The sequence below is a fragment of the Corvus brachyrhynchos genome, unplaced genomic scaffold (assembly GCF_000691975.1).
Source record: "Corvus brachyrhynchos isolate BGI_N302 unplaced genomic scaffold, ASM69197v1 scaffold97, whole genome shotgun sequence".
In the NCBI taxonomy this organism is placed as follows: domain Eukaryota; kingdom Metazoa; phylum Chordata; class Aves; order Passeriformes; family Corvidae; genus Corvus; species Corvus brachyrhynchos.
Genome location: NW_008239758.1, coordinates 4304576 through 4329754, shown reverse-complemented (window position 1 = coordinate 4329754; position 25179 = coordinate 4304576). Strand labels below are relative to the sequence as shown.

At 39.8% G+C, this 25179-nt stretch overlaps 1 long non-coding RNA gene across 2 annotated transcripts in view; it reads right to left on the bottom strand.

The window, feature by feature from the left end:
- Positions 1-8017, bottom strand: part of LOC108448744 — a 22540-nt gene extending 14523 nt beyond the window's left edge. The window contains exons 1-2 of one of the 2 annotated variants that reach the window (XR_001864750.1): positions 7879-8017; positions 1656-1771 (exon numbers count right to left, since the gene is read on the bottom strand). This is a non-coding gene — a long non-coding RNA (uncharacterized LOC108448744). Of the gene's footprint in view, positions 1-709; positions 887-1655; positions 1772-7878 lie in introns of those variants that run through there. The other variant, XR_001864751.1, reaches the window with a different exon arrangement.
- Positions 8018-25179: the final 17162 nt, after the last annotated feature.

Genomic DNA, 25179 nt, shown 5'->3' with positions numbered 1-25179 from the left:
TCCTGCTGCCTGGGACACTCATTACTCATAAAATACTGAGCTCTGAACGCTGGCTGAAAACACTGCTACCAAGTGTGAAATAAGGCAGTGGAAGAGAATAGGGAATAATAACAATAAAAAGAAAGACTTCTAAAAGTTATAAACCAATAAAAAGGAGTCTGAACATTACAAGGTAAAAAGCAGGAGGTGTTAGAGAAATGCCAACAGCGGAAATGCCTCAGGCTTCTATTTTCTCATGCCACCTATCCCAAAGAACTTGGAAATCCATAGGTTTTCTTATTATGTAGTAACTACATATTAAAATATCATAGGATGGATCAGGGGCTGCAGTTCCCATCCTACTGATTTTCAGAGGAAAGTGAGAATTTTGTGAAGGGCAACTATAGGACAAAGAGAATGGTATCCAAACATCTGCATAGGAGGAAGGGCAGTGCTTTCAGATTTTTACAATCCACCTGCAAATGTACTCTAAACTCTTACCAGCTCCTCTGACAGAGGTGTTTGCAGGGTGCACATATCCAAGAACTCCCCATGGGCCCGAAGCTCAGCTGCTTTCCAAAAACCTCATTCTGCAACCCCTTAGAACAAATGTGCACCAACATCACCCTGCCCTGGCATTTCCCTTCAGCTCTCCCTGCAGTGTGTCACAGCGTGTATAACCTCAGTTGAAGTAAATAATGTTGTTTCTCTTACACTTGATGACTTTCACCTGATAACTGGAGAGGGCCCTGGTCATCAGGACTGCAAATCTGTTTTCTCTTTGTCTCTATCTGCGTTACGCCCCAATTTCCTTTTTCTGTTGAAGGCAGTCAGGGACTCAAGATGGCAATAGAGAGCTGGAAAACACATAGTCCAGGAAAATGCTATAAATATCCCTTTTGTTGCTTAATGTGTTGTTAAACCTCTTGCTAGAGAGGCCTTTAGTGTTAATCTGCCCATCAGTATCTCAAAAATTCCCATCCAAAATTATCAACAAATAGTTTGGTCAGTAGAGAATGTTTATTTGCAGTTGCACAACTCTCAGTTTGCAGAATATTATCTGCTTAAAACATAAGCAAACAGACACAGTCTAGGAAAACCAGGACTGTGAAAATTAATTCATAACCTTATTTTGTAGTAAATTTAGCGTTAGAAGATTTAGCAACGTTTAGCATATTTGGGATATGTCATGTGCCTTACAGGCAAATATTGTATTTTTTTTTTTCAATGGCTATCAGTAAAAAATATGATTTTAGAAAGCAAACGTGCATTTTTGTAAAGAAGAGGTTTCTAGTTCCCCTTGTGTGGAACCACCCCACAATACAAACTGGATGCAGGGTTTCTGGCTTGGCTTTGAGGCTGCTGTGGAGAACTGCTGTGTGCTCCCTGCCAGGTGCTTCCTTCCATCCCAGAGGTGGCAGCCTGGAAATGATGAATGAACTAATTCATACAGTCTGCAGCTATCTGAGTGTCAGAGATATACCTAATATGTATTACATATGTCTAGATATAAGGACACAAACTAAATTTGGGTTACTAGCACTGAAAAGCCAAGGAATTGTACAATTATCACATACCAGTATTCCCCATGTTAAATACATCCAAAAAAGAGTAACATTTTCTACAAGATTATCCTTAATTAGTCTTTGTTCCTTGAAGATCTCGTAATAGTTTACCTCTTTCAGCCTAAGTGACTCTACTGGCCAGAGAACGTGCTCTGTGAAGGGCTGGGCCAGAGCTGATAAGGGTTTATCCCTTTTCTTCTGTGGAGTTTGCATCAAGCCTACAGCTCCTGCTGGGGGAGAAAAAAAAAATGTTTTTTTAAATAGAAAAGGCTAATTTATGCCTAAGCTCCTGTTTCTGATCAGAGTAAATGTTGAAAGCTTTAAAGCTGATTACAAATTAAATATCTGTGTCCCCAAATGCTTGCCTAACTTCAAACAATTGGCTGCTGGGCAGGAGCTGCAGGGACAGGTGTGCTGAGAACTGACACCTATTCCAAGATCAGAAGAGGGCACTAGGGCTTAAGTTATATTCAACATAATCCCAGACAAAAAAAAGAGAGAGGGAGCAAAAAACAGTGAAAAGTGTCAGAAAGAGTCTTTTGTTATTCTAGTGCTTCTCTCTCAAAAAGTGAGAAAACAGGCGGGGCTGGAGGCCCATGGGACCAGGATCTGTGGCAGCTCCAGCACAGCTCAAGGGGCAAGTCCTGTCACAAACATTTACAGCAGAGCCTCCAAGCTGTGGGACCTCATCCCCCGCCAGAGCCTCCCCTCCATCCCTTGAATCTTTGCATGTTGTTCCTCTGCTGGGCTCTGTGCTGGCAGCAAAGGCGAAGCCACCAGGATGGCAGCTGCTCACAGAGACAAAGAGCTACCCACCCACCCTACCGAGCATCAGGAAGGGTCAGGAGATGCCCCTCGTGGGCTTAGGAGAAACAGGGAATTTTACACTGCAGCTTAGTGGTGATAAAGAGCCACACACCCCTCAACAAAAAGCCCCTTTGTGTCTTGTTCTCCTCGCAGCCATGAAACAGAGCAGTTGCATTATGATTGTTACTTGCTGTTAAATCTGATGTGGTGTTTTGAAACAGCACAAAATGAATTTTCATTACACAGGACTTTGCCCCAGATTGTGCACGTCCTGTGTTAAGGGGGTATCTTCAGTGGTGGTGTGGAAACCACTCAACACAGTGCAGTTTAAATCAGCCAGCTCAGCTGGTTTATCTCCCTCTGCTATCTTTGCAGAGAGACAAAGAGAACCCAAGGTTTCTCTGAAACACCTTCTGTGTGAATATTCTTCTCCCCTTTGGCTCTAAAGAGGATTTAGGAAGAACTGCACCACATATTAGTTAAAATAGACATGTGAATATCCACTATGTATCAATAAATCCATATAAATCCAAGTTGCAAGACATACAAACAGCTGTACTAGTTGAAGCCAAATTATCCTGTGTGATAAAAGATAAATACAGATGACTGTAATAGGAGAGTAATCAACACTTTCCCAGGTGTCCTTTCCCAACTCCCAGCAATTTGTGGCTCAGGGACTTCAAGTCAGATATTGTCTTTTTAAAATATCCCTTGGTAGATTTTTCATGCATGGATTTCCTCCATCTTCCTCCAGAGATGCAACAGAGACCCAGAAGGAAACACAGTGAATTAATTTTCCTGACATTCATTTCCGTTGTCCCCAAAAAGACCAACCCCAGGACTCATCCTTACCCCACACAGGAGCCAGCCCATGCAAGGCTGCTGAGAACGAACCTGTTGGCTACGACTGGCTTAAAGATATGAGTATTGTGTCCATTCCTTACTGCTGAACATGAAACACATGCAAATGTCCCTCCTGAAAGTCCATATCCACATACACCACCCTAATGGGGACATTTGGCATCAATCTTCCAGGACCTGGAGAACTCAGAGGCCAGAAAGCCCTTTCAGAGAAGAGAAAAACCCTTTAAAGAGGAGCACCTTGAACACAATCATTGTTTAAAAATAGATTTACAGCTTACTAAAATGGAAAAGTCAAGTTATCTAGTGTATATTCCTCTGTAAGCTGGAGGGGAAAAGAAATTTGGCTTATGCCTAGAAAAAAAGATATTCTGAACCCACCGAGATGAATTCAAATTGCATTTTGTAAGAAGAAATTATGAGTACAAGTGACCATCTGTCTTTGGTTTATTAAATGGTGCCTTTCAAAATGCAAGATCCCTACCCTGAGTCTATTTTCTATTTAAAAAATAATTATTACTGTGTTTTACTAAAAATTGAGTGAGGAAAAGCTGAATTTCTCATGCTGCTTCTAAGATAGACAGGAACAGAAGGGGACTGGCACATTTGTGTGTAAATCAGGAGTGACTTTATAAAAGGAATTAATACTTTGGGTAGAATACAGAATAAAAATAATAATTAAAAATCAGAGAACAAAGCATTTGGATTTCTGAAGCAGCTTATGTTACAGCACCTCCGCACAGACTGACACTGACAAAGCTTAGCAATGTGGTTTCCCAACGTGTTTGAGGGTAGCAGGTCTCTGTAACTAAAGTCAGACCTTCTAAGATGACTTGTTATTGCTCTGGCCTCTCCCTTGGACCAAGAATTTTAAATCTTACCCTGCAGCTTTTAGATCACCTTGCCAACTCAGGCCTGTATCTCTTCTGCTCCAGGGAGAAGGTGCTAACAGTTGTCTTCTCAAACCTTAGGAGAAGATGCACATCTGTAGCACAAATATCAGCACCATGAGGAATCCACAGGAAGTTGAGAGGAAAGGGGTGGAAAAACTGAATTACAGGGAGATAAAGCTGCTGTACAATGGGCTTTCCCAGGAGACCTAGGCAACCTCTGCTGTTCACCTGATATAAATGTCTGTGGATGTAGGATATCAACTACAAATCAACAACAGAATATGCCGAATTTCTAAAATATAAATTTGGTTAATGTGGAAGACCTTGTCAGAACTTTTTTTAACTCCTCACAATTTAATCATGACACCACTGAGGTTATCTTGACTACTACCCCAGATTGGCTATCACTTCTCTCCAAAACAATCTCCTTTTGGTCGTCTTTGCTTTTCAAACTCAAGAAGTTGAGTGAAGAACCTAAAAATGCAGATTATCAGAGGAACACAAACAATGTTGTCTTTCATATAGTCCATCCCATGCTTACAGCAGACGTGCCATTTTTATCTAAGGACCAAAATAAGAGCCCGTATCTAGCCAGATCCTCCTTGTTGCCAGTACTCCCACCTCAGAATTAGTCAGGTCACATGAACACATCACTGAAATAAATTGTCTTGCTGGACAATTGGTTCTTTACATGCACAGTCACAGTCACGACAGCTCAGGAGATTCTGATTGCACAGATTAAAGGTATGATCTCCCACAGAGATCTAAAAAGGCAGTAACACCCACCAGAAATTTACTACAGTTATGAATCAGGACCTTGCCACCAACATCTTGGAATGTCTGGATATTTTAGCAGAGACATTGCAGGGGCCATACACTGTCAGAAATATCCAAAGGATTTCCATTAGCCAAGAAAAAGGAAGAAAATACTCAAGGAGGGTATATTCCTGACTGCAAAATTATTCTGATGTAGTTCTTAGAATTTTGAAATTGGTCTCCCTATTCCACTGGTGTAAAGCTGGCCAGGAGAGAAGGATTCTTGATGGCACTTTGTGAGAAATGGAAGCTGAATTTGAAATGAAGTAGCTAATTTATGGCTAATGCCTGCTAATGATAGCAGCAAAAGTGTGTGTTTATTGCAAACATTTAAAACTTCGAGGGCAGACGTTTACAAAGGTGTGAGTCAGTAGTGCCTTCATAAATCTGGAAAGTAAAAAGACAAAAATGAGCATTAATGTTGTTTTTAAAAGGGAAAAGACCAAAGTTATACTAATGCAGATGCAGAATAAAAAACACAGCAATTGAAAAAATAATTAGGATAAAAAGTGTGGCAGCTTAGTGGGAATGATTTGCTCTTTGAAAGTCAATAATAAAAAAATCACTGCTTTGAAGAGGAAAGACAGGGTCACTAAAAGGCAAATGCTCATTACTTTTATTTTTAAAAGCATGCAGAATAATGAGGAAAAGTTGAAAGCTAGGGGTGTATTTTGGGGGAATATGTCATAACTCAGACATTAAATGGGAATAAAACTACATGATTTCAAACTGGGACTTTAGAGACATGAGATACACATTATATATCTCTTGGAAAAGGGACAGTGATTTTATGGGATCTTCCTTTAAATTTAGACCTTTGGTATTTTCAAGTATTGAATATACCATCAGGAAAGGTTAGGAGCAATGTGCCAGCTTCACTGATATCATCCATTTCTATCTGATCAAGCCAGTAACAGATTGGACACAGATTGATCAGGATAAATTTGTATGGAGTTCAGCTCTCCCTGGAAGAAAGCACTACATGAAGTTAAACGTGGTTTCATGGTATTAGGAGAAAATGATGAAAACAGAATGGAAAAGCAGAGAAATGCTCTGAGCCAGTCCACTTTTGTAAATGAAGGAAGTGATAAGAATGGTGCAGGAATTGCCCTGACACCTAGCACTGAACCTTTTGGGCAACCTCTGCTCGCAGGGAGGACACTTCTGTACTGATTGCTGCAGCATAGCTGGACATGCACCTATCATTATTCCCCAGGAAATCATCCCAGCTCTTATTAATGCCAGCACAGGAGACAGGAGGACATGAAATGCTCCTTTTGGTAAGAGTTGCCTCTCAGAGCACAGTGGGGATTTGGACTGAGGGTTTAGTTTAGTGCCAGCTTGCCCACAGCTCTCCCTAATAACCATACAAGCATCCCAGAATGGTGCATTTTGAATTATAAAAGATGCTTTTCCAAAGACAAAAGGACTACCGCCATCCACCCATCCCAAAATCCAAAAAAGACTAGAACCTTGGAGAATTTACAATAAAATAAAACCATAGCTAATTTTTAACAGATCAGTGCTCTATCTTTGCAAGCTTTGTGTAGCAACACATCGTTCACTTCACCTTAACTTCACCATTATGTTATAGTTTGCACCACTGTAATTGTCTCTCTGAAAGGGATCCCAAAAAGATTCAGAAAGGCATCTCTTTACCCAGTGTACTGACTGTGCTTATTGATGTGAGTGGTAGAATAATTTGCATGACAGCAATTAAGAAATTCTACAGCCAATTTATAATCTTCTGTTTTTATGGTATAGACAGCAAACATTTTCATGAAAGAAGGCTGACTTATTTGACTGGATGGATTTTTAACTTGAGGGTGACAACTTTCCTTTTTAAAATATCAAATGAAGACATCTGCAGACATCAAAAAAAAAAAAAAAGGAGAGAAAAACCCTCACAACTTCTGCTTCTCTGTGGAAGATGTTGAGAACTATCACATTTACACTGCAGTCACAAGTGTGCAGACCTGTTCCTCATGCACAGCTTACACAAACCAGCATTTGAGGTGATGGAATGGAAGAGTGCACAGGCTTGCTCAATATGCTCCTTCCTTTAACCACAGAATTTACTGCTTGTAGCAACAGCTAAGAAAAATTTAAATTGTGGTTTTTGCTGAAGTGCACCACTAACCAACAATTCTGCCATAAGAAAAACTGATTACATAAAGCCATAAAGCATTGCAGCATAACAATATACATAATTAAGAAGTCAAAAAGTAGTTAGGAGATCTCACCAAGACCTTGGTGGAATTAAGATAAAATTTTACAAGTTGAGGAGCCAGCACTGAGACTGGAACAGTTTTTGGAGGGAGGGCAGTGTGTACGATTGGGTTTTGTAAGGCAATGCTCATCCATAACTCAGGAAATGTTTTTGGTGAGCCTCATGGGGCAGAGACAGCTCCTTCCACCCTGCAGGCCACAGGTCTCAAGTTTCACACACTGCTCACAATAACCGTAAAGAACACTGTTAAAAAAAAAAAAATTTAAAAAAAAAAAGAGAAGAAGCTCTATTTTTCCACCTCACAGATTCCTTCAGAAACCCCCACAGTTCCAAGGGCATGGATGAAGTGGTAGTTTCCTAAAGGAGAAACCTTATGGGCTGAAATAATGTAACACAGATAATGACAACTTTCTCCTTAACTAAATACAGACATTTCTCTGAAGCCCCATGAGAGGCTGGCAACACCTGAGCAAGTTAAACATCAAAACTTGGATAAAGTCACCATATATTTGGTCCCTAGAAGGAAGAGTCACCTTTTCAGAAAGGCAACTGCTCTTGCTTTACTGGGGTGGGTCTTTTTGATGCTGGTAAACAGAACATGAAAAATACTCCAGCAACACAAACCTCCTGAAGGTGCGAACCACTGCTAGACTAAACTCGCATTGTCTGCGTGGCACTTGGGTTGATGTTTGTAACGAGATACTGTGAAAACACAGGTGAACTTGACCTTGCCCTTATCTTTGGACTTGCAAAGTGATCTCTGCTGGAAACTTCCTCGCATTTCCTTTCATGTGCCAGATCAAGACTGAGACCCATCAGATAAAGCAGCGTGCCTTGAAGGCTTGACTCGCAGCTGTCCAGACAGTTAACCTTAGCCATGGAAGAAAAACAATAATCAAACAATCTGTTTTCTTTGCAGCCCCACAACTGCTGCATCACACGATGTGACACTAGTTTCCCAACAGTGTGTACTTTGAAGCTGACAAGTGTTAAGCTGTGATTAAAAATTCCAAATGAATGTGAGTACCTGTCGCTCAGATGGGTCCCTCAGCTGCACTGGTGGCCACAAGAAAACAACCAGGAATCCACCTGCCCATTTATGTAGGAGGAAGGTGCTGCAGAGACTTAGTTAGAGGGTGCATCAGTTAACTTCCACAGCAGATACAGACTTGACTCACAATCAGCCTAAATGAAAGCAATTAGTTATTATTTTACCTTTAGGATCAAGGATTATACGGAAGACAAAAAAAACCAAAACCCAAACATACCCAAAAAACCAAACCCCCTAAAATCACCATGGGAAATTTTGCACACCTGCTCCCAAAACTCACAGGTCTGTTTTGATCAGTTTTACTACCTGGCTCAGGAAAATAGCTGTTTTATCAGCTAATTTTCATTTATCCATGAAAAACCTCTACCAAAACACACTAATTGTAATAAACAAACTAGAAGTGTAATTGGATAACTTTATTACCTTCAGGGGAAATTGTGACTTTTGAAGTAACTTCATGTCACACAAAAATGACAGCTCCTTGTGGACACTATTTCTTTCAAAACTACACTACAGCTAATTGTAGATGCTTTGAATAAGCACTTACAATTAAACAAATACCTGGTGTCTTGTTAGCAGGACACAAAATTGAGCTATTTTAGCTTCTTTGATGAATCACTCATTCCAAAACCTTTTTAGAGTAATGAATGCTTTTTAAGTAAACTGCAGCTGAACTGCAGAGGTTATTAAATTGTATTAAACAGACATTCTAAACATTAAATACCGAGGGAACACACTAAGTAGGAACACTACAGATGATTTAAATCAAGAACCAAAAGCTAGAAAGTGAATAGAAAAATTCAAAACATTTTCAATAATAGTTGCAGCAAATACTCAAAACAGTTGTTTAGTCTAGATTAAATCCTTATTTGGGACATATTAGACTAAAAATGCCTTCTGGTGTTCATGTGCTGGCTTTCTTTCATGGAAGAGCAGGAGGAATGTGGGAGAGGAACAGTGACATTTTCCTCTCAAACATTTATTTGTATGAGTAATTTTACCACATGAAGACTCCTGTTGATTTTACCAGGACTATTTGTGTAAGGAGTTCCTCATGGGCATGATTGTTCACAGGTTCTAAGACATTAGATGCTATTAACTCTCCTCCACGGTAATAACCTTATTTACATATTTATTCTCAATAAACAGTCCCAGTCATTGAGAGAAAATAAAGAAAAATATTTCACTGGACAATATATTTCTCAAAAGTACAGTTATTTAAATTATAGGTTGTCAAAGCTGCTATCAAGCAAGGAGTTGACGAAAGGCAAGTCAGGAATTTGGAAGTCACTTCCTTTTTTTTTCAACCTTTTTTTTTCCTGAAAATTGACCCAAAAGAAAGAGGGGGAAAAAGTCCCTGACACAGGAAACATCTTTAAATTTTGAACACCCCTCTTTGATTATGCTGCAGAAACCTCAAGTACAAAACAGTTCCTTTTCCCTTTCCCATACCAAAAATGTTACAAAACAGACTCCTTTCTCTTGTTTTGACTTACAAAAGTCCACATGAATTTTGATGAAAACAGGAGCTAAATCATATAGCATTTTACCCTTAAATTTGTAGAAAAAACAGTGCTTTTCACTGTCATGGCAATTTTCTTACATCACTAGAAATACCCACGGTAATGTGGGCACAGGTTTCTCTACAGAGAATCTCTGTATAGTGTGTGTGCAGTGTCCTGGCAAATTCCAGGATGCTTCTACAGCATTGCTGGAAAAACCCCTTGTAATCACACAGACCTCAGGGCTCTCTGTGTATTACACAACCAGATCCTGGCTGAGAGCCTTTCCCTTCCCCACACCTCTTTTCATTTAAGATGGGAGAAGTCAATGTCGGCACCGGATGCCTCCTTGGATTCCAGTATCCCTGTGCAATCACCACAGCTGTTTCCAGAACAGGAGGTGACCTGGCACTCCAGTAGGGATGACAGGATGGACTCAGACTTATCCTACTTTCACATCCACCTACAGTGACTTCTCTTGCCTTTGCCCACCTTGTTTTTGCCACTGAAAGGATGGCTGTCTCCCCCAAGAGCAATGGGCTTTAACACACAGGGTTATACCCGCTGAGAGACCACGCACAACAAGAAATTAATATTTTGTTAGAAACATGACACTGAAACAAGGGCATTATAATCACTGAAAGATTTAAGCGGACGTGATTATAGTAATTTATATCTTGATGTGATTACAGTAATTTGTATCTATTAAAATTAACACACATTTTAAATCTCTTGCCATGTTAACTTTTTTAAGGAAATTATACGCTTCAATTTAATGATACAAAATTCACCCCAAACACATTACTTCTTTCTTTTCAATTTTGTTGCATAACTATAACACAACCACAAAACAAAAAGTACCAGATACAGAAGGATTAATTTACCTAAATGTGATCAGAATGAAATTGTGGGTATTTCTGGCAGTGTTGGTGAAGATTTTTTTTCTTTTGAAGGATCTTCTGCATAAGTGACAAAACTATTTCCTTCCCTTGACTTCACCTGTCATAAACATAGCATTAAAGGGACATATCAATATATCTTCAGCCCATACCAGCATTTCCCCAGTCAGATGTTGCTTTTATGTCATTCAGATCCATCCACATTTCCAAACTACAGGGGAGAGAGGATTTCTGACGAATAAATATATTGAGCAATTAAAATTAATGCCCAGAGTGGAAACTTGCTTGGATAATAATAGAAAAGTAATAACAGATAAGCAATCCTCACACTTTATGTGTTCAGAGGAATTTCAAAACATCAATCACTCACCTCAGCATCAGGTAGCAGACGTGCTTTTGCTGTTTTACAGCTGAGAAAGGCAAGTGGCAGCAACAGAGGCATTTGGAAGAAGGATGAAATAGCTACAAGGACAGCATAAGATCAAGCACAGCTTTTCAGATGCTAATGTCACACTCTCAAGAGGCTTCTTTTTCTTCTTCTCTCTCCTCTCCCTGTGACACGAGGGGTCTCCAAGCTGCCACGTAACTATGTTAAAAAACTGGGGAAAAGCCAGTGTTGACCAACTCTTCAATCTACTAACTTTCACCCACTAGCTGAGGCTCAGCAGTTAATGCTGTTCAAGCACTTTCTCCTGGATTTGAATTCTGATTCCTACCTTTGGAGAAGGATGTGTAAGCAGTGGCAAGCACAAAGGTTAGATGATGACGGTAATGAAGGAAAAATAACTAACAAACCCCAGAAGCAAGTAAGATGAAAAGGTCACAGGCCAAACAGTGCCAAAATGAATTTGGCAGATGAGAAAAAAGCAGGGAGGAAAAATAGCACCAAATTCAAATTACCCCGTGTTAGCACAACCTGGAGCACTCCATTTCTGCCAAAGGCTCACAATCATATGCTATTGATCTTCCCTAACTTCTAGCAGATTTCAGGCAGAGGAGAATCAAGTTTCAAGAAAACAAATCAAGTGCCAGAACGGTGATATCTATTTCTGTCTCCTTTCCCTGTTAGGTCTTTGAATTTCCTGGGCAGGACTGAATTCCATCAATTTCACATTAATCATCATTTTAATGTTTTACATTTACAGTAGCAAGCCAGAGCTAGCAGCACTTTTCCCTGTATCCTAAACTGGCATCGTTTCAAAACATTGTGCCATAATTTCACAAAACAGGCTGGGGACACACTAAATTTATATCTACTGTTGGCAGCAGTTTATACCAACGAGACACTGTGTCAGGATGCTAAAACAGTTTTCAAAAATCCGGGAGAATGTTCTGTACAGCACACCTTTCAGTAGCTGGTTTCAGGCAACCCACGTGTAGCACTGTTACACTGCTGTCTCATAAGAGCCAAACAACTGAGCTTTGTTATAGGCTGACTTAACATCAAGAACGTGTGTATTTTTAACTTAAGTCTAAATCAAAGGGAGTATTTGATTCCAGATACGGCGTTGAATAAATGTACGTGACTGCTAAAACCAATTACAGGAATTATGTGAGGACATGCAAGGAAGAAAGGTCAGAAGCTAGTTTATATTAAAATTCATGACAAATTGGCTGTTCTCTTAATTTAGAAAACAAAGTTCTTCATTTGCCAATTTGATCAAATACATGTTTAAAAAAGCCCTCTCCTACCAGATGTTGGTTTTATATGGCTTACTTTGTACAGTTCACACAAAAGACACATGTGGTTCATAGAATTATTTTTGGGAGCTCTCAAGGATTTCCTAAAATGCTTTAATAAATTGCTAAAAAATCAGGTTAGCCCCTCTAGAAGAAAGAGCAGATAACACATGTATGGATGAATTATGAGACATTGCTTCAACACCCAACACCTCCAGCTTTCTTTGCAAAAATGTCCATGTTATTTTCTGTGTTCCCAGCTGCACAGCTTCCCCTTATTCATCTCAGAATTTTGTGCTGCTCTGTTTACATTATGTATGAAGGTAATACCTTCTCCAAAGAAGAGACTTAAATTTCTTATAATGTATTAAATAAGAATAAAATGGATCTAAACTAATAACAGAAGATTTAATCACAGTAAATCAAGCAAATATTATGGAACACGTTTTACAAACAGGTAAACCGAACTGAAATGAGCAAGGTGATGGAATAAAGTAACAGCACACTTGGAAATCAAAGCAAGAAATCCTATTTCATTATTTATTTGAACTCAGGCCATCAGATATAAGCAGCACACGTGAGACACTCCCCACTTCGTGCCTTCCCCACACAGCAGATGTTTCTGAGAGAGACAGAGGCTTGGTGCTGTCCAGAGCCTGCCTTGTTGTGTTGGCAGCTGACATTAAGCAAAGTCACCCCCCATGCTGGAAATAACATGCAACAGAGAAAAGGCCATGTACACTATAGAGCACACCCCTGCTCCAACCTTTCCAAAGAAGAAAATATTGCACTACCTTTGAAATTTAGATGAAAGGACATGCCTGGATGGTGGGAGCTAACCCACCAAAGAAGCTGCTTTGACTGGTTTTCTATTCCGTCAGCTGTTCAGCTATTGAAGGGCCATGCTGTAGTATGTCCCAGAATTTTAGTCATCCAAATAAAAAAAGCACAAGAAGCCTGCAGTACTGGGATAAGTGTTTTCTCTTTTTCAAATAACTGATCACTGCTATTTCTTGAAATAGCAACATACAACAAGAAGACAAGAAATCACCTCAAGCGTCATATTTTTCAAGATGTCTTCCCTTCCCAGCTCTCTCAATTCTTCTGTCCAGAATCACAAATTCCTTACCCTATGACCCTTTTCCACTCCCCCTTACACCATGAGACCAGTCAATGCCAGCAGCCTCACCATGCCAATGACTGTAAAAGGTTCAGAGTCTGTCTCTGAAAGAATGGCTGACTAAACAATGACAAAGGCAGAAAAAAATTCTATGAAGTTACACTCACTTTCCCCCAAAAAGCCACATCAGAAGGAAGGAAGGAAGACAGCTTGACTCGATACACTAAGGAATTAATTTAAATTTAAATTAAAACCTGATTATTGTCATAATGTATTTGTATTTAGGAAACCCAATGATTAACTGAAGAGAAAGTCAAAAGAAATGAAGTGTGGCCTACAATAGAACTGTGGAGGCAGCATTCTTTAGTTGACTAGAAATGCAGATATCTCTATGTAAAACTGTTGTAGGTTTTGTTTGATTGGGTTTTTCTTGGTTGTATTTGTTTTGTGCTTTAATTTTCAAAAGACTCATGAATTGTATGTGAAAACAAATTTCAGTGCCAATTAGTTTCTGTAGCTTAATAAAAAAAAAATGTTCTTAATGAAGATATCATGTGTTTAATTTCTTTTGAATATATAATGAGGAAAATGCAGACAAAAAAATGGTCGTGCTTCTGCAGGTTGAAGGGAAATCAGCTAATGTCAACGTAACAGAATTTCTTGTTGTACAGATTTCATCAACATTTCTAATCTATCTGCAACTTCCTGAGCAGGTGGAATGTGTTTGGAATAAGAGCAGTATTAGCTTTGCAGTGCCATTTCTATAAATGTGAAATTCAGACATTTTCTCTGGTAATTTTCATGTGTCTGTATCATCACCAGTGATGCCACTAACATTTTGACTAAACCAATGATATAGTTGTCAGTGTTGTGTTAATATTATCTTTATTAAAATAGTATCAGCCATTCAGTTTTTCAGTCATTTCAGAATTTTTTTAAGTGTTCTGTTTGTTTGGGTTATTTTTAAAGAGCCTATGGACATTTATATAATATATATATAATTAAATAATAATAAAAAAAAAACCATTTTGGACATTTATATAATAAATTTCTCTCCCAGGTGAGGCTGACCAATATTTCTCCCTGTCACTGCAAGTGAGAAATAGGGACTCGAATCAGAACTCAGTCTCCAGAAAGATGAAAGATGAAATGACCGAGTAGCAAAAGTCTGGAGTGGTGGCATGACAACTGGGTTGGATATAAAATATACTGAAAGGGTTAAATAGCACAGGAATCCCTGGTTTCTGTGATAACAAAAAAAGACATTAAGCTGTTAGAGAGTGTCCAAAGGACTGTAAGGAGGATGGTGAAGGGTCTGGAGGTGAAGCCGTGTGAGGAGCAGCTGAGGGTGAGACCTCACTGCAGTTACAACTTCCTCGTGAGGGGAAGAGGAGGGGCAGGCACAGATCTCACCACTGCAGTTACAACTTCCTCGTGAGAGGAAGAGGAGGGGCAGGCACAGATCTCAGCTCTCAGGTGACCAGTGACAGACAGGAGGGAACGGCCTGAGGTTTTGTCAGGGGAGGTTTAGGTTGGATATCAGTAAAAGGTTCTTCTCACAGAGGGTGAGTGGGCACTGGAACAGGCTCCCCAGGGAAGTGGTCACAGCACCAGCCTGGCAGAACAACTTCCTCGTGAGAGGAAGAGGAGGGGCAGGCACAGATCTCAGCTCTCAGGTGACCAGTGACAGACAGGAGGGAACGGCCTGAGGTTTTGTCAGGGGAGGTTTAGGTTGGATATCAGTAAAAGGTTCTTCTCACAGAGGGTGAGTGGGCACTGGAACAGGCTCCCCAGGGAAGTGGTCACAGCACCAGCCTGGCAGAGCTCCAGAAGTGCTTGGATAATGCTGTCAGGCACACGGTGTGGCTGTTGGGGATGGTCCTGTGCAGGGCTAGGAGTTGGACTGGATGAGCTTGGTGGGTCTCTTCCAACTTAGCAAATCCAGTGATTCTGTGATAAATGCAAAGACCTTGATTTATCAGTATTTGACCAGTAAATAAAAAGGGGCTCCAGGTGTTCTTTTAAAAATAAAACTTGGCAAAGTGGAAAAGAAAAATTCATCATCAAGGTACTTCTGAATTTGGCAGGTCCAAAAAAGTTAGTAACCATCCTTTTTCCTTCACTTGCTGCTTGGGGTTGCTCCAGACATTTGCCATTGGGTAAAGACCCTCCTTCAATGGGTCAGTGCTCACCCACTTCCACGTGCTCTTCCAGATCCTCTTCCTCTTTCCACATGTTCATATTTTCTTTCTCTGACTTGGAAAGTGCAGCCTCATTCTACCCTGAAAGATGACGAAAACAAAGGAACACTGTTCACACATCACATCTCAGCAACTCCCATGGATACGGTGGTTTGGACTTCCATGCTGGACCCAGGAACATTGTGTGGGCAGAATTTTATTTCCTTGTCTTCATGTTGAAAAAAAAAATTGCTCTTCTCTCTGCAACAAAGACGACTTGTATATTTTTAATGTGAACAAGCAATCCTAGGAACCTCAGACAACCTGGGAAGCCTAGTAATATCTCTGAAATTCTGTGATGATAAAGATTAAATCCAGCAGTCTCTGCAGTGAAGGTACAGGGCAGAAACTAAGTAATAAAGCCTTAAACTTGTCCTCCTTTTCCTTTATTGTCAATGTCTTTTATGGCATTTTGTCATCTGCTTGAAAAAAATTCTCCACTATCAATAAATGTGTTACAGTTCAAGAATAGTTACACTTCAGCTGAAGTCTCATTAATGTTATATAATTACAATGCAATCCCCTGATATCCACTGCCCCCAATAAAGGACAATAAAAAGCAGGCAGCAAGGTAATGAAACAAACTTATCTAAAAGCCAAAAAAAAGTAGACATTCACAAGTTTAATACTATTATTTCCTCCTTGGCAATGAGTCTCCTCCGCCTTTTTAATAAAAAGCAGAAGTGTTATAAAATGTATATGGAAAAAATGCTCAGTGCCAGATGAAAAGGGTTCTGGGTAAGTAGCACTCCCAGTTTAGCAAATTGTAAAGGCCCCGAGTTGTTTGAAGCTGAGACCCCACACACAACAAGCTGCCTTCAAGTGCCAGCATTAACCCACCTCCTGCTGCCCTGGCTGCCCTTTTTGGGGCTATTTCTATAAATGTAACAAGATATTAGATTGCCAAGATCACCAGTCAGAACGCTTCAGGTCCTGACATCTACTGGGAGAACCATTTGGCCACAAACTTTCATCATTTTAGATGTTTTGAACATGAAGTCATGGGCAGCATCACCCTGGGAGTCCTACTTATAGCTCTTATGCTTCACTGTAAGCTCTTGAATTAAAGGTAAAAGATTACTTCAGTTCTTTTATACACACTAGAAAACTTGTTGAAATAAAGTCAGTTCAGTTGAATTTTTAGAGCAAAAGGAAATCAAACATTCAAAGTGCTGCCTTTTAACAGTGAAAGGAGCTTTTATTCTTTTTATAAATATCATATGTTATATGAGTTTTATAAATAAACTTGGCAAAGAAGCTCCATCCAAATGTTAGCAATTTCATATCTTTCATTTAAAGGATATTGACCCAGTTGATTTGTAATTAATTGCAGCCTTTTTTCCCATTAGCTTATCGATTGAGGAGCCTGCAGTGCATTCCTGACTGCATTATAAATTACAGCCGTGCTTCCAGGGTACATTTGGTTGCAGTTAATTCCAATTGTCTACATTTTTCACATTGTAAGAGTTACCTGCTCTAGATCTTGCCAAACCGTATCCCTTACAGTAGAGAACTATGGGTCCTTTGTTTTTGTAGATCTGCTTCTATTAGAAATAAATCCATTTTTCTGCTTATTCAGATTTAAGAATGCAACAGTGAAAACCAAAAATGCCTTCATTCTCATGATATCAAAAAGGCCCCAGACAAAGCTCATGAAACCTCTGGAGGTTTTCCTTTGATTTCAGAGAGCTTTGGATCAGTCCCCCAACTGAGTAGGTTGTTGCAAAAGTAGGCTTGAAGGTCATACCTTAAAAAAAGCCCCACACCTTCAAATCATTATTTAAAAAAAAATCCTTTACTGGAAGCTCAATAAACCTAGCAACAGTATAAAAACTAAAACCTTAGATAAAATAAAAACAAAAAGTCTAGGAAAGGGGTAAATTCCAAATGTGTTCAAAAAGATGGAGACATTAGAAAACAGCATTTGTAAAAGCTTGTTTTTCAGTAAAGGTAATTCCTCTTACTAAAAACCCCAACCAAACAAAACTTGTGCTAAGTAGCACTTAGCTGATTTCACACTAGTGGAGTTCAGTATCATGCATTGAAGTTCACATGTAATCCACACCCTGGAACAGGTTTAGTGCCTATACAAAAAAGAAACACAACCAAAAAACCAAAACCAGTAAGAAATTAAATTAATTTTATTCTTTTTATAAATATCATATTTTATATGAGTTTTATAAATAAACTTGGCAAAGAAGCTCCATCCAAATGTTAGCAATTTCATATCTTTCATTTAAAGGATATTGACCCAGTTGATTTGTAATTAATTGCAGCCTTTTTTCCCATTAGCTTATCGATTGAGGAGCCTGCAGTGCATTCCTGACTGCATTATAAATTACAGCCGTGCTTCCAGGGTACATTTGGTTGCAGTTAATTCCAATTGTCTACATTTTTCACATTGTAAGAGTTACCTGCTCTAGATCTTGCCAAACCGTATCCCTTACAGTAGAGAACTATGGGTCCTTTGTTTTTGTAGATCTGCTTCTATTAGAAATAAATCCATTTTTCTGCTTATTCAGATTTAAGAATGCAACAGTGAAAACCAAAAATGCCTTCATTCTCATGATATCAAAAAGGCCCCAGACAAAGCTCATGAAACCTCTGGAGGTTTTCCTTTGATTTCAGAGAGCTTTGGATCAGTCCCCCAACTGAGTAGGTTGTTGCAAAAGTAGGCTTGAAGGTCATACCTTAAAAAAAGCCCCACACCTTCAAATCATTATTTAAAAAAAAATCCTTTACTGGAAGCTCAATAAACCTAGCAACAGTATAAAAACTAAAACCTTAGATAAAATAAAAACAAAAAGTCTAGGAAAGGGGTAAATTCCAAATGTGTTCAAAAAGATGGAGACATTAGAAAACAGCATTTGTAAAAGCTTGTTTTTCAGTAAAGGTAATTCCTCTTACTAAAAACCCCAACCAAACAAAACTTGTGCTAAGTAGCACTTAGCTGATTTCACACTAGTGGAGTTCAGTATCATGCATTGAAGTTCACATGTAATCCACACGTTTAGTGCCTATACAAAAAAGAAACACAACCAAAAAACCAAAACCAGTAAGAAATTAAATTAATTTAGTCTAGATTATGCCTGGATTGTGGCAGGAGAGAACAGTATCACACCCTAAATTTTGTTTAGCCAAGAGCAGCTCTCATTGCAGAAAGCAGAGTCATTTCTTTTCTGTTCCAGAAGGTGCAGTTCTGATCGTTGGTTGTAGGCACAGATGTGTGTCCCGAGCAGCACCTCTGTCAAACACAGTCTCAGCAGCCCATAATTCCATTTTAGACATTCAGAAATTAAGCTGCCTTCCCCAGAATGCATCTCCTTGGCACTGCAAACACAACATCCTGAAAATGAAAGGAATTCTTAAGTACCTAAATTACTGACATGTTCAAGTCATTACCAAGAGGAAACACTTCTTAGAACACTGGAATTATGATCCATTCTGGCAAACACTGAAGCACTGCATTTCCACCAAAAATCAGAAGGCTTCTGAGGCCAGTCACATTTTAAATTCCATCTCTCTCTTGATCTTCACAGCAGGATTTCTACTAAAATCCCAACTATGGGGGAGAAACTGATGTCTTGCTTTTATAGAAAGGTTTTCCAACAAATGAGATAGAATTAAACTATAGAGGATAAACCCATCCCAGCTGAAAAAAAGCCTGCCTCCGAGCGGGTTTCTGTGCCAGCACAGACTAAACCAGTTGCTAAAACAGAAGACAGTTCAACACCAGACAGTTGTTTTACCAGATTTCTTTCAGACTCTTTGCCAATAGAGCAGTATCACTTTAAAGGCTCAGCTGCTTTGCTTCCTGGGCAGCACAGCTACATCCATGAACACTGCTCAGCCTGGGCACTATGAGCAGGGACAGGGTCCCCCATGTGCAAATTCCTTCTGAACTGACAAAGTTGCCCTTGCACCATGAGCACAGCCAGGCCCATTCACTGCTCACTCCTGCCAAGCAGGCACATGTAGCTGAACCAGAAAAACTGCATCTGCTCCAAGGGCTTCTCCTCACACAAATCTGCCTGTCAGGGATCAAATTCCCCATCAAACCTGGCTTGACACAGCCCTGCCAGCAAACATCTGTAGCAGAGACATGGCCTAGAAGTCACTGCTTTAAAGGGAAAGGCCACCAGCTGAGTCTTGATTTCTCTTTGATCTTTTTGAATGTTTACATCAAAGCAATCCAAAGGGCCTCAGCTGAAGGAATTGTTGCTGCACTGAAAAGGCAAAAAAAGAAACACAAGAGGAGGTGAGGGATGAAGTACGCACACACAGAGTACCTCCCAACCTCCAAAAAATAAAGGGGGTTTTGGCAGTATTAACTTTATTGTGGATGCCTGTAACTGGCTATCTAAAGACCTACCATGCTGCTTATGTAAGACCCAAAATGTCTGAATGCATCTGGCCAGGGATTACATGTCCATATGTGCAACCAAATCATTAATTAAATAACTTATTTTTCTTCTGCCGCTCATCAAATTTCTTTCAGAATGGTATCAGTTAAAATGTTTGCACAGATGGTGGCTTCCAACAGCAAAGACTAAATACCACATACTCCAGACACGCAATGTAAAACTACCCTGACACTGCATTATTTCAATCTATGCACCTAATTGTTTCAAGCCCTTGAAAAATGTTACTGTTTAAACCATAATTTATGAATGGTCTCAGAGTAATCAGTGGCTGCAGCCAGCACAAAGTCATTGATCAGGCTGAATCCATTCACCCTGTTTTGACAGAGGCTAACACGCTGTGTGATGGGGCTGCTGTGCAGCTTTTCTGTTCCCAGGTGGAAATTCCACCCACTCATGCCTGCTCTTTTTCCAGTGCACCAGCTGAGATCAGACAAAGATGCTGAGACGTGTTCTCACACAGCCTCAAGCAACCCAAAGTAAAGATTCTGGATATCTGTGAATGTACGCTCATTATCACACAGCAATTTCTGTTTACCTAGAGACCCTTGTCCCTTTCTCCAAGGCAAGTCAGCCAGCTCCCATGAGGAATGGTGACCTTGACACACATTAATTTGACAGAGCTACCATCCCTGCTGTTATTCCCTGGAGGAATCAGATAGTACTGACCACAGTTCCTCAGGGCGTGGGTCTCAGTAGTGTCCTTGGAAAGCAAAACATTACCACTGCCAAATTGGTGAAAAAAAGAGTCTTTTGGAAAATCAATAGCCAGACTGACTGGGTATTTCCTCTTCGCTTCCACAATACGGAGAAGGACAAGAGAAACTCCAACAATGTCCCTGGGGGAGGGTAGAAACTCATAATCCTTTAAAGCAAATACTTAGAAAAACACAAATCCTCAAAGGAGTTCTCTTGTACACATTTATTAGCAAGACTAATCTTGGCTTCTTAACTCCCTGATTATGCTTTCGAAGAATAAGGAAGAAGGTTTTATTTTTCTTGGCAGTCCCACTGAAAACTGCCAGGATGAAGAGCAAGTAAGAAAGGCCATTCTAACATCTGGGCAAATGGCAGAGGCAGACTACCAAAAAGTAAGAGGGACATGATGCAAACTGAAATGTGTTAGACAGAATTGATTGATTCCCCCCAGCAAACTAAAGAGGAAGGCTGCTCCAAATCCAGCTCACAATCTTTTTTTGCTTCTGCTACATCCCATGTTACCTTCCATCTTTGCTCCTCAGCAGTCCAGTATTGTTCCTGTCCCTGCTCATGGCCGTTCCCATTTAGCCATGCCTGCCTCTGAAGCACAGGTACACACATTGACATTTCACACACAAACACCTCTCAGAAAACAGAGCTGAAGTTCTCCTTTGCACTCCAGCCACTCACCTTGCTCCAATCTCATGTTTGTCCCCAACACCACTTTCCTCAAAGTGACTTTGTGATGTGGACTCATCATTAGAGAAACTAAACCAGGCTTACAGAGTCCAAGACATCTCAGCTTTGATAAATTACTAGAGGCTAACTTCACTCATGCCTGAGAGTGAAGCATCCTTAGATAGCTCATAACTTGTTAATTTTGTAATGAACCTTTTTATTTACAGCATCCCTACTGAAATCCTTGATGTTGCACTCCTGTGCACAGACAGCAAATATTTTTTTTCACTCACTATTTTGACACAGACAAGCTGACTACCAGTTAGCAGCATTAAGCCAGGCTCCTCAGCTGTGTAACAGGTACCAAGATGAAATCACAGCTGCATGGGTTTGGTTTACAAATATCCTTCTCTGGGTGAGGGGAAGGACAAATTAGGCTTAGTTTTAAGTGACATCAGTTTAAAGGATTGCAAACATTGTGAGTTAGGTCAAATATACAATTACTCGCTAGAAAGTGCTTATACCTTTTGTGTGCTTGAAAAATCAGTCTAATGGACTGTTTCAGTGGCAATGGCCTTATTTGTGCATGCAGAGCACTACAAAGGATACAGGTAAACTGCTTGGTTTTCATGAAAGAGAGCCTCAAAAAAGGCTGGAGGTGAAGACTGTTTGCAGATGGCTTACAGCAACAGAGCTTTTGCTGGTCAATCACAAAAGCATAAACTATATTAATTCACTTTGATATAGTAACTGCATGATTCATCCTAAAATATTTATCAGCTGGGTTTCCCTCATCCACAAGAACAAGCATTTAGGCAGATCACATTGGTTTAACTGAAAGGATTTTATGCAACATTTTAGTGAAATTCATGCTTCTGGACAAGATGCTTCTGTTTGCAACTGTGGCCTGAAGACAGCATTCTCTTATAAAGTTAATTAATTTGCTTTCATTCTAATTTGTCATTTTATCGGAGACAGACAAATAAAACAACTGGGTGGAAAAAAAGAAAAAACAAAGGAGGGGGGGAAAAAAAGGAAACCTCTTCCAGAGAACAAAGCACAGTTTATGTTTTGGTTTTATTAACCAAATCTGATTAAGCTATATCCAGCAGAGCTGGAAAGTCAATACACAGCATTCATATCACCAGTGATACTTGCCTCACTTCTCCAAAGGATGATTAAATGGGTGTAAATATCCACTGGGATATTTTCAGTGTGACATTTCTGCCATGTCTTTATCCAAAACACAGAGTATCTGCTCTCAGGAAACATGCCACTTCCTAACTCAAAGGTTTCACAAAGACTCAGTGGCACTCCAGATAGAGCAGGAATTTCAGTGGTAGTTTGATCATGTACCTTGCTCCTTAGGGTTTTCATTCCCTGGAATCTATCCTAAGAGAAGAGTGGCAGAGTTACACAGGCTATAAATGAAAGAGCTGGACTGCTTTGGGCCTTCCCTTGCACACTCCCCACACTGCTGGCCAAGGAAATTTTCAGTGAGAGGAAAATGCAAGTGGCTGAATGGAGTCAGATCCTTCTCACTGCAGAGGAGGGGGGAAATAGTATTGCCAAGGCAGCTGAAGCAGGGGGATTTCAGCTCATTAGACTTGTATTATTATATTCTTAAATGAATCCCAGAGAAGTGGAAAATCAGGCAAAATTGTGACAGGCAAAGCCTGAATGCTGCTCAGAAATCCAAGAGCCAGTTTAACATCATCTGACCTGTCTGGCAGGGTTCTTGTGGCAACTCATATCAATAAGTCACCTTAATGCCAAGAGTGTGTATTTTTTTCAGGAGTGGATTAACTACTTGAATCAGATGATGCTTCTGTTAATAAAACCTATAGTCTATAAGATGATTAATTAATGTGACTAAAATATCAACAAGCTTGAGAGCCTACATGTCAAAGGCAAATCAATCATTCCTTCCTTTGCTTTTTAATGTATTTATGGTCTTGTGCAGAGGAGGAAAACAGTCAGTAAAGGAGAAAGCTATAAATAGTAATGGGCAAGCAACTATAGCAAGTTATTTTTTACCATAGTGAAATAAGAGTTGAAGCAGTTAATACAGGAATTAGCCCATACGTTTAAAAGAACCAACAAACCAAGCAGGGAGAAAGAAAAAAAAGGCTTCTCAATCCCTAATTTATTATGAACAAGTTGACCTTTGGGGGAAAAAAGCCTGGGTCTCTTGGAATGGGACCAGCCTGGATTTCTATCAAAGCACTGGCAGTGGTGTTTCTTGTGGTAAATCACTGGGATTAAAAAAACAAAGCAAAATTATATTCTCATTTCTTAATGTCAGGACTTTGCAAAACTCCTGTAAGAACACAGAACATGGTTGGTTGTGTAGCAGCAACCCATTAGTGGTGCGAGGCTCTTTTCACAATCCCTGCCTTGTCACTCTATACATTCCTGAAAAAATTAACCAGCACGAGAATTGGGGAGTCTAGAGGACAAAACACCACAGCAAAACATTCACACAGTTTAGTCAGGAAGAGCGCAGAACATTTGGATTAGAAGCATGTTGTTACAGTGGTGTCTGCAGCTGAAAACCTTACCCAAAACTCAGCACAGGAGTGCTTTGAGCACTGCCCAGGGCTAAAAAACCATAATGGCATCCACCTCCAGAGCAGAATTTTTTCACAAAGACATCTGAGAATACTCCCCCAAAAGAGGCTCTAATCTGAGCCCTGAGATGACAGAAATCTCACTACTACTTGAGGACAATTTGTAGTTGGCAGGACAATGCCCTTACAAGAAGCTGTTCACCATCGTTTTTGCTATAAAAGCAAGTGAACTCGATCACCAATTTAAAAGTGTATTCACAATTGCTATTTGATATTTACAGAGAACCTTTCACCAATTCAAAAAAAAATTAATCCTACACAGAACAAAGAGCTCCTATATCAGCTTCACAGAAGCATATGACGTTCTCATCATGCACATGAACAAACAGGAAAGAACGGATTTATTGTGAACTGGGATTTTTGCTATAAATTAAAAGGCTGTTCCCTTTTATATGTCATGTGTATTTAATTTCACTCCATAGGGTAATCCACCGAGAATTCAGAGAGTGCCAAGATCTACTTTCCCCATTCCTTTTATTTCCTTAGGCAAATACCTAGAATCAGAGACAGAGAAAAGATGGAAAAAAAAAAAAAAAGAAAGGCCAAGGGAAATACAGGGGTTCAAGAAAGAAAGTAAGACCAGTCTAAACAAGGATTTTTCCTGGTCTATGCAAGCAGCACTGATTATTTATAACAGGCAAAAGCATCTGTCTTTGATTATGATTTCATGTACACTGTGGATGGTGGTGAGCTCAGTGTGTGCCAGAGAAGACTGTCATCCTGCAGTTTGAAATTCCAGTGAGAAAAACTAATCTCTCTCTCAGGGGGAGCCTTCTACCTTTGACTAACTGAAGGACAAACAGAAAGAGCTTTTGTGCCAGAAAAAAACAAAACTGCAAGCTATTACAGAATTTAAGGAAATCAGATTTAATTTGCAAGCAGAGTAGAGTCAAAGCACACAAATTTTACAGAAATATCCTTTAAAGTGTAGCTGTCCAAAGGTGTTTCCACCAGTTTAAATTTAAAACTGAAGAATCCACATGATGGAAAAAATCAGCTTTCCTTTCTACAGACCTTTGTTTGGCAGTCTACAAACAGCCTTTAGTTTTGTTCTACTTGAGAAGCATATGCACAGTGGCCTAAGGGAATAAAAGCAGCCCAAAAAGGC